Here is a 9,312-nt window from a genome sequence, read left to right on the forward strand (position 1 = left end):
CTTACTAGCAGTCTAAATAAGCAGCTTTTGTAAATGGCATGTACCAGCGGTCTGACGGCCGGTTGGAGAGTCTCGTGCAGTTGACACGATGCTGGTGAGAAACAAAAGCTGCTTGCATCATCATTTACCACTCACTTACTGTTTCTGAGTCTTTGGGTGACTTGCAGGGTGAATCACAAGGATTTTGGCTTGTATGTGGACAGTCTGCTGTGTCGTTTGTTAATAATTTACTTTATTCCATAAACCAAAAGTACTATATGCACGATATTACATTTCCATCATAAATGAAACCTATTCAGAAACTGGAACAATTTAAAATACTAACATATACAGTATATCTATGCTATACAAATATGTATGTTTCAGTGCTATTGTAGTATAATTGAGATACTATTATAGGTTTTATTAATACTGTATTTTAAGTCAGTTATTAGTATTATTTTTCTGAGTTTAGAGTTTTAATTTTAGAATTTTTTGTGTGCTTTTGTTTTAGATTTTTTTGTGTCATTTTTAATATTTTTTAATATTTCAGTTTAAGTTTGTTATTTTAGTACATCAAGTTGAAATAAATTAAAATAAGAACTTTTATATTTTATTTCAATTAATTTTATTTAGTTTTAAGTAAAGTTTTTATGGTTTTAATTTTAATTTCCAGTTTAGTTAACTATACCAACCCTATATAGATGTTGATATTATATATAAATATGAGACCAAGCGAATGTATGTATGTGAAAATGATATATCGTCTTATAGGTAATGTATATAGCAATATCACTCTTGATATAGGGCAATATATGGCATTTCTGCATGGGACGTTTGCTTATATTCACTGCTTTTCTTATAAAGGTTATAGAATTTTTCTTCTTCTGCTGCTGCTTCTTCATTGTTATAAATGTCTTGTTATTTAAGCTTTTGAATACGTAAATTTTCCATTGTGAGGAAAAACAAAAAGACTGGATGTTGGCATGAAAAAGTCCTTGAATTGTCTGAGAGTTGCCAAGGTCGATGACAATTTGATCAGCATTGAAATGGCCTGGCCTGGTGTGTTTTAATTGCTCAAAAAATCCTCTAAATTCCCTGCTTTTGCCCTGATGCTGACCAGAACTGAGCTATTTGCATTTTACAGGCCAGAGCGGTCAGAGTTTACTTCACTGTCTCAGGCGAACTGCCAATACTGAGGCCAATCATTGTGTTTTTACTGTGAATGAACCTTAGAATATTACCACTGACTGAGGCCTTTTTCAACAGGCTTGAGTTTTAATAATGTTGTAACCTGAAGATGGAGAGTAAACGGGTTAAATGTGCATAATTTTGATCATTTGACAACTTGATTTGGGTCATTCATGTAATGCAGTACATTTTGAACTTTTAAAAACCAAGATGCAAATTTTCATGGAAGTATTTCAATTAATTGTATGCCAGACCTTTAAAAGAAATATGCTGTGTATATTTAAAATCAGTTCTTATTTTTATATTAGTTTATATATATATATATATATATATACAGTATATATAATTTTATTTTTAGTTATTTTAGAATATCAAGTTTTACTAAATGAGAAATGTATTGTATTTTTATAGTTTTGTCGTTTTAAATATTTGAATATTTTCCATTTTCAATTTAGTGAAAGTTTTAGTAATTTTGTTGTTTGTTTTTGTAATTTTTAGTAGTTTCTGTTTAGATATATTTAGTTTTAGTTTATTTTAGTACATAAAGTTAAACTACATTGAAATGAGAAACGTTGGCAACTAGCTGAAATGTTATAATAATATAAAACCTGTAAATGAATTCCCAATTCAAAAATATAAGAAGTATAGCAATAATATATTGCTTGGAGAAGAAAAACCTGAAATATTTTCTCTAGCTTTTCATTGTGAAACATCTACTCCAAGTAGTGAAATTATGTAAATGATATTATATAAACCCCTATGTTCACGTAATTATGATATTATTGTCATAAAAGAAAAAAATTTATTGAATACTATTTCCATCTTTAAGAATTGCATTGTTTAATATTGCATCCAATATGAGGAGGACATGAAAAATGTGCTGCATAGTTGAGGAATGACCCATTTACGTTGGATTGTAGCGCTTGTAGTTGTCGCAGCATGATGAAAATGAATTTCTGTAATGGGGTGGAGGGTGGTGGCGGCTTTGGAAAAAGGACAGATGAGGCTTGAGGCGACAAAAATCTCCTTCACCCTCCCTTTAGGAAAAATGAGAGGCGAGCATAAACAGCATGGCCAACGTTTCATATCACAAATTCATTAAACACAATCAAGATGCTATCTAAATGACTGGCAATAAATGAGTTTCCACTTCAAGCTCTGATTTTCAGTCCATGTAATGCTATACAGTATAGAATGTTGCAGTCTTGTGTGATCTTGTGACACTGGATTTTATAAAGTGAGGTCTAATATACTAGTTGAGCAGGACATTTTAGTTTTTATGCTTTTTAAATGATAAGCAAATACTAGTGTTTAAGTCGAGTCCGAGTCTTTAACCAATCAAGTCCGAGACAAGTCAGAGTCCAATGAAACTCTATTATTTATTAGTATCTTAACATTGTTTTAACCTTTACAACTAGAAAAATGTAATATCCATTTAAATGTAACAAAAGCAAACCTCTATTGCATCTTGCCATTTTGATTTTTGATTAATAATTAGTGTCCTGCTTTGCTTAGTAAACTTAAAGTCATGTAACAGAGAGGATGGCTGAATTGATTGATGTATTGTGACATATTTCAGAGTGAAACAGATTTTAGAATGTGAAAAATGAAAGTGTGGGACTTGACTTTATTAACCGTTAAAGTAAATGTATAATTTCAAGAGTAGGGGTAAAAGAGTAGGCATCTTTGGGAATGGGACCTTAAGAGCAGAAAATACACCTTTTATCTCAATAAAACCAAGCTTTATATCATTTTTAATGAAATATGAATTTTGAATAATCAAAATTAGTTTGTGTCTGCTTATTCTATTCACCAGTGTTTGAACCATTAAAGAAGAAACTGCATTATAATTTCTGGGTTAAAAAAAAAACTAAAAATGAATGGACGCCAAAGTACACGGACCCCTAAGACAGGGCATTTCGAATTTTTTCTTGGATGAAAATGAGGCTGTGAGGAATAAACCTAGTCTGTACAATGGCACACACTGTGTATAAAAGCCCTACATATACTTTCCATAAGTCACAGCCAACTCACACCTGTTTTATTTTTTAATGCATTTATAGTTACATTAATTACAATAAATGACATTATGTAAGGAATAATTGATGACGGGCCATTGAATTATGCACACCCTAGGTGATTTTGGACCCATAACATGATGACATGATGGCTATGCTGTAGCTTAGCATAGATCATTGAATCTGATTAGACCGATAGCATCTTGCTCAAAAATGACCAAAGAGTTTCTGTATTTTTCCTATTTAAAACTTGACCCTTTCTGTAGTTACATTGTGTACTAAGACCGACGGAAAATGAAAAGTTGAGATTTTCTAGGTCGATATGGCTAGGAACTGTACTCTCATTCCGGCGTAATAATCAAGGAACTTTGCTGCCGTACCATGGGTGCAGCAGGCGCAATGATATTACGCAGCGCATACCTACAAGTTTGTGTAGTTGGTTATGTTGACGGAAGTTAGCCTATTTTCAGGCACTGCATAATATCATTGCGCCTGCTGCACCCATTATTTCAAGTATTGCTATTAAACACTATTTGTTTTTATATTTTATATAATTTATAGGAAAAATAGTATTATTATTAATACTACATGAATGTATATGTACATATATGTGTGTGTTAAATGTAAATATATGTATAAATTAAATAATTAGTTAATGATACTATTTATGGATGTATGTATTTATGTATGTATTTATTTATTTTTCTTTCCTATATATTATATAAAATATAAAAACAAATAGTGTTCAATAGCATTCAAAAAAATCTAAATTTGCTATTAACTGAAAATGTGGACAATGGTAGTATATAGGGATGTAACGATATCAAAATCTCACAATACGATAATATCCCGATATGGATTCCACGGTACAATACTTATTGAGATATTTAAAAAAAGAGACAAATGAAGACTTTGGAAAAATTTTTACATTTTGTACATTTTAAAGTATAATTATTCTATCTAATGCACTTTGAGAGTTCAAAATTAAGAGCTCCAACCCATGTTCTTAACTAAGAAAACTTAACTAAGAAAACTTAAGTCTGAAAAAAGTCAGTGAATTGACTTATACCTGAAATTTAAAATGATTCCAATCCTCTTTTTAGTTGTGGTATACTGTCTCAGTCTAAATTACAATCACACTGGTGTTTTAGGAAGCCAAAAATATATATACAGTGGGTACGGAAAGTATTCAGACCCCCTTAAATTTTTCACTCTTTGTTATATTGCAGCCATTTGCTAAAATCATTTAAGTTAATTTTTTCCTCATTAATGTACACACAGCACCCCATATTGACAGAAAAACACAGAATCAGTATAATCACACACAGCTGGACTCAAATGAAGGTGTGGAACCATCTCAAGGATGATCAGAAGAAATGGACAGCACCTGAGTTAAATATATGAGTGTCACAGCAAAGGGTCTGAATACTTAGGACCATGTGATATTTCAGTTTTTCTTTTTTAATAAATCTGCAAAAATGTCAACAATTCTGTGTTTTTCTGTCAATATGGGGTGCTGTGTGTACATTAATGAGGAAAAAAATTAACTTAAATGATTTTTGCAAATGGCTGCAATATAACAAAGAGTGAAAAATTTAAGGGGGTTTGAATACTTTCCGTACCCACTGTATATATATATATATATAATAACAACAATTGTATATTATTGTTATTCCTATAGCCATATATTGTAAAACAACTCAAATAAATGAAAATGAATATTTCATAGGTAAATCATTTTTGCTTTAAACTACAGTAGGGAAAATTACAATACTTCTTTCCTAATTTCTACACTTGAAAGAGATATTTTGAATTTGGACTGCATTTAAACCGCTAGCTGTCAGCAATTCATGCTGCACTTTTAAGATTTTATTTTGACGGAAGCGGCAGTAGAGCTTTTATTTGAAAGAAAAACTCCAGCTTCAGTGAAAACAGGCTTACAAAAAGTCGTCTCACTACAAATCTAGTGAAGGATGTAATCATCTGCTGAGAAAATAAAGCATAACTGGTGGTTGTTGCGTTCCCAAATGCACGCTAAACTCACAGCACGTGCAATAAATTAGTGCGCTGCTTTCATTCACTGTGAACAGAGCCGGAAAACACCAGATCACGAGCTGATCCCCTGAACAAAGTTCAAACAGACTTGATGAAGAGATTAAGCCATATTTATTACGCTTTCGGTGTTAGTTCATTTGACAGATAATGTGCCAAAGCATAATGGCCCAAAACACAACTTTAAAGACCTTTTATGTTAGAATAAGAAGTTTAAATATATTTAAAAAACTACACTTTTTGCCTGGAAGGCCTAACTTTTCATATCGTCATGTGACCACGATGATATCGAGACAGTTTTGCTATCGCGATACCACGATATTGATAATACCATTACATCCCTAGTGGTTTAATAATAAAGAATGAGCAGGTGTGTCCGAACTTTTGTTCGATTTTGTAATTTAAGCATCGCTGCCATACACACTGAATCTTGTAAAGCTCATGGTTAACGTTAGTGGGTTTTATTTGAGCTGGCTTTCTGAAGCAGTAATCGCCCCGTAAGAGCGCTGCTCTGTACACGAATGACCTTAAAATTGGATTTTGTACTTTGCCCTCTGCACAGGGCATGAAAGTTATGCTAATATAAATTAGCATTGCTTTTCCCAACCTCAAATAGACACAACAGGACTGGTCTCAGATCAGCGTCATCCTGGTAACCTTTAGCATTTGTGCTGTGCCCAGCTGTTTACCCTGAGCGTATGCGCTGCGCGTATCGCCGATTTGTGTTAGATCTTGTGTGTGTGGAGTGCAGGCCTGGGGAACAGAAGGCAATGAAACCTTAATTACATCCTTCCTTATCTTGCTTCCTTCTCTCTCGTCCTCTGGAGCTGCATGCGTGCTATCAGCACTTTGAATTAGAGTGCTCCTCACTCCACCGCCACCGCCTCACCTGTGGATAAACAGCGTTAGGGACCCATTGTTTGAGTAGCGTGAACTTCGTCTAAACAATATGCAACCTTCTGCACCACCACATTTTTTCACTCATGTACCATCTTGCTTCTGGTGTTATCTTGGGGTTTTTCATTAGCCATCTAATAATGATACCAAAACTGATTTTACAGAGGCGTAGGAACAATCTGAAAAGGGCTGATGGAGGGGTGTTATAAAACGTATCAGCTTGGTTCATGAATATTATTTACAAATTGTTGTTTTATGTGACTGGCTTTATGTGGTTTGATGTGAAAATGTTAAAATACAGTGATTATTTCTGTGATGCAAACCTGAATTTTTCAGAAAAACATTTTTTTTTCTGTTTTTCTATTGATATTCTTTCAATATTGATAATAATAAGATATGTTCCTCCTTTTTGGCTGCAAAATATATTAACATAATGGATATATATTCATTCATGAAAAAGTCCTGATGTTTATATGTAATTGTGAATTACATTTTATTAGGTATAAAATATAAATGAATAATTAAACAAACAAAATAAATGCAGTATTATTATTTACTAATATTTATTATATTCTAAAAACATATAATGTAAAATATTTAATACTGAAAATTCTGGTTACACTTTACTTGAAGGGGTGTGCATAAGACTGACATGATACCTTCATAATCATGACATGACACCTACATAATTATGACATGACACATATCATGAATATGAAGTTTTTTTATGCATGTTTATGACAACTGTCATTAAGTGTCATTTGCTCAGTTATGTAATTTTTAGTGCAAAGCTGACATTGTTTGAGATGTCTTTGTTATGGGCTATGGTTAGGGGTAAGGGTAGGGGTAGGGTTAGGTCAAATAATGTCATATTTGCATTAAAAATGACATAACTGAGCGAATGACACTTAATGACAGTTGTCATAAACATGCATAAAACCTCCTTCATATTCATGACATGTGTCATGTCATGATTATGAAGGTGTCATGTCAGTCTTATGCACACCCCTTCAAGTAAAGTGTTACCAAAATTCCCACTACTAATACTATATAGGGCTATATACAGTATATTCTTTGCATTATAATTTTATTCTAAATATTTTATGTAATGTTTGTGGATGTTTAACATACTTCTTCATTTACTGATGTTACAGTACGTTGATGCTTTTCCCCAGTTCATAAGGTCTGCATTATGCTGTACACTCATGTTAATTACAGGAGTGCTTCCACAGACTTGTGTCTCAGTTCAGATTAAGTTGATTCATTTAATAGATTGCCCAATTATTAATGTCTAGTGGTTAAATGAAATCCACAGATCGCCTGGGCCTTTTAATGTGACCTTTTGTAGTTTTGATGTTTGGCCAAGATCAGTACTCAGCGCCTATTAATTTTACATGGGGGAAAAAAATTGAAAAAAAATCAGTCTGCACACATTTTCCACTAATTCCCAGTATTTTATTCTTATTTTTTTCTGTCCACCCATTCACTGTTACAACAGTTTTTGAATGAACAAAGAGTTTTTGAGTGGAGGTCTTCGATTGTGGTAGTATTGATTTCATAATTAGCATTGATAATGTATAAGTAGGTGGTTTTTGGCAAAAATGAGCTGCAGCGCTTCATGGTGTTAGGGAATCTCTGGCTTCTGAAACTCTTGTAGCAAAAACCATGTGTTATGGATTATGGAATCAAGTTCTCATTCTGCTCTGAGCTGAACTTCAGTCCGTGTTCTGGGATCCAGGTCTCTGGAGTGCAGGACCCAGCTGCATTGACTGTAGTCAGTCATGAATATATTATTAATGATCAGTGTAAATCCCTCGACATGACTCTGTGAGGAGTGCTGGGTGAAGATTTGCTGCAGCTCAGCCGAACATCACTGAACTCATATCTATAACCACAGGATGCTGGTCTGTGTTTTTATTCAAGAAATTTTTACTTTTTAGAACTTTTTCAGAAAATCAGGAAAGTGTTCTTCATCTGTTTGTTGAGTATGTACTGTAGCATGTAGGATCACAGCCACTGGGTCTATCTATCTATCTATCTATCTATCTATCTATCTATCTATCTATCTATCTATCTATCTATCTATCTATCTATCTATCTATCGTTCTATCGTTCTATCGTTCTATCATTCTATCGTTCATTTTCTAAAGTTCTATCTATCGTTCTATCATTTAATCTATCTATCGTTCTATCATTCTATCGTTCATTTTCTAAAGTTCTATCCATCATTCTATCAAATGTTCTATCTATCTATCTATCATTCTATCTATCTATCTATCATCTATCGTTCTATCATTTAATCTATCTATCGTTCTAACATTTAATCTATCTATCGTTCTATCATTCTATCGTTCATTTTCTAAATTTCTATCCATCATTCTATCAAATGTTCTATCTATCTATCTATCATTCTATCTATCTATCTATCTATCTATCATTCTATTATTTAATCTATCTATCATTCTATAATTTAATCTATCTATCGTTCTATCATTATATCGTTCATTTTCTAAAGTTCTGTCCATCATTCTATCAAATGTTCTATCTATCTTCTATCTATCTATCATTCTATCTATCTATCTATCATCTATCGTTCTATCATTTAATCTATCTATCGTTCTAACATTTAATCTATCTATCGTTCTATCATTCTATCGTACATTTTCTAAATTTCTATCCATCATTCTATCAAATGTTCTATCTATCTATCTATCATTCTATCTATCTATCTATCTATCATTCTATTATTTAATCTATCTATCATTCTATAATTTAATCTATCTATCGTTCTATCATTCTATCGTACATTTTCTAAATTTCTATCCATCATTCTATCAAATGTTCTATCTATCTATCTATCATTCTATCTATCTATCTATCTATCATTCTATTATTTAATCTATCTATCATTCTATCATTTAATCTATCTATCGTTCTATCATTATATCGTTCATTTTCTAAAGTTCTATCCATCATTCTATCAAATGTTCTATCTATCTATCTATCATTCTATCTATCTATCTATCATTCTATTATTTAATCTATCTATCATTCTATCATTTAATCTATCTATCGTTCTATCATTATATCGTTCATTTTCTAAAGTTCTATCCATCATTCTATCAAATGTTCTATCTATCTATCTATCATTCTATCTATCTATCTATCATTCTAT

General features: G+C 32.1%; 1 long non-coding RNA gene across 1 annotated transcript in view; it reads left to right on the forward strand.

Annotated features, from left to right (window-relative positions):
* Nucleotides 1–9,312, forward strand: part of LOC107558615 (uncharacterized) — a 189,022-nt gene that overhangs the window by 116,674 nt on the left and 63,036 nt on the right. The gene's annotated exons all lie outside the window — the stretch shown is intronic.

This window comes from Sinocyclocheilus grahami, unplaced genomic scaffold, assembly GCF_001515645.1.
Source record: "Sinocyclocheilus grahami isolate Dianchi unplaced genomic scaffold, SAMN03320097.WGS_v1.1 scaffold652.1, whole genome shotgun sequence".
Taxonomy (NCBI): Eukaryota; Metazoa; Chordata; class Actinopteri; order Cypriniformes; family Cyprinidae; genus Sinocyclocheilus; species Sinocyclocheilus grahami.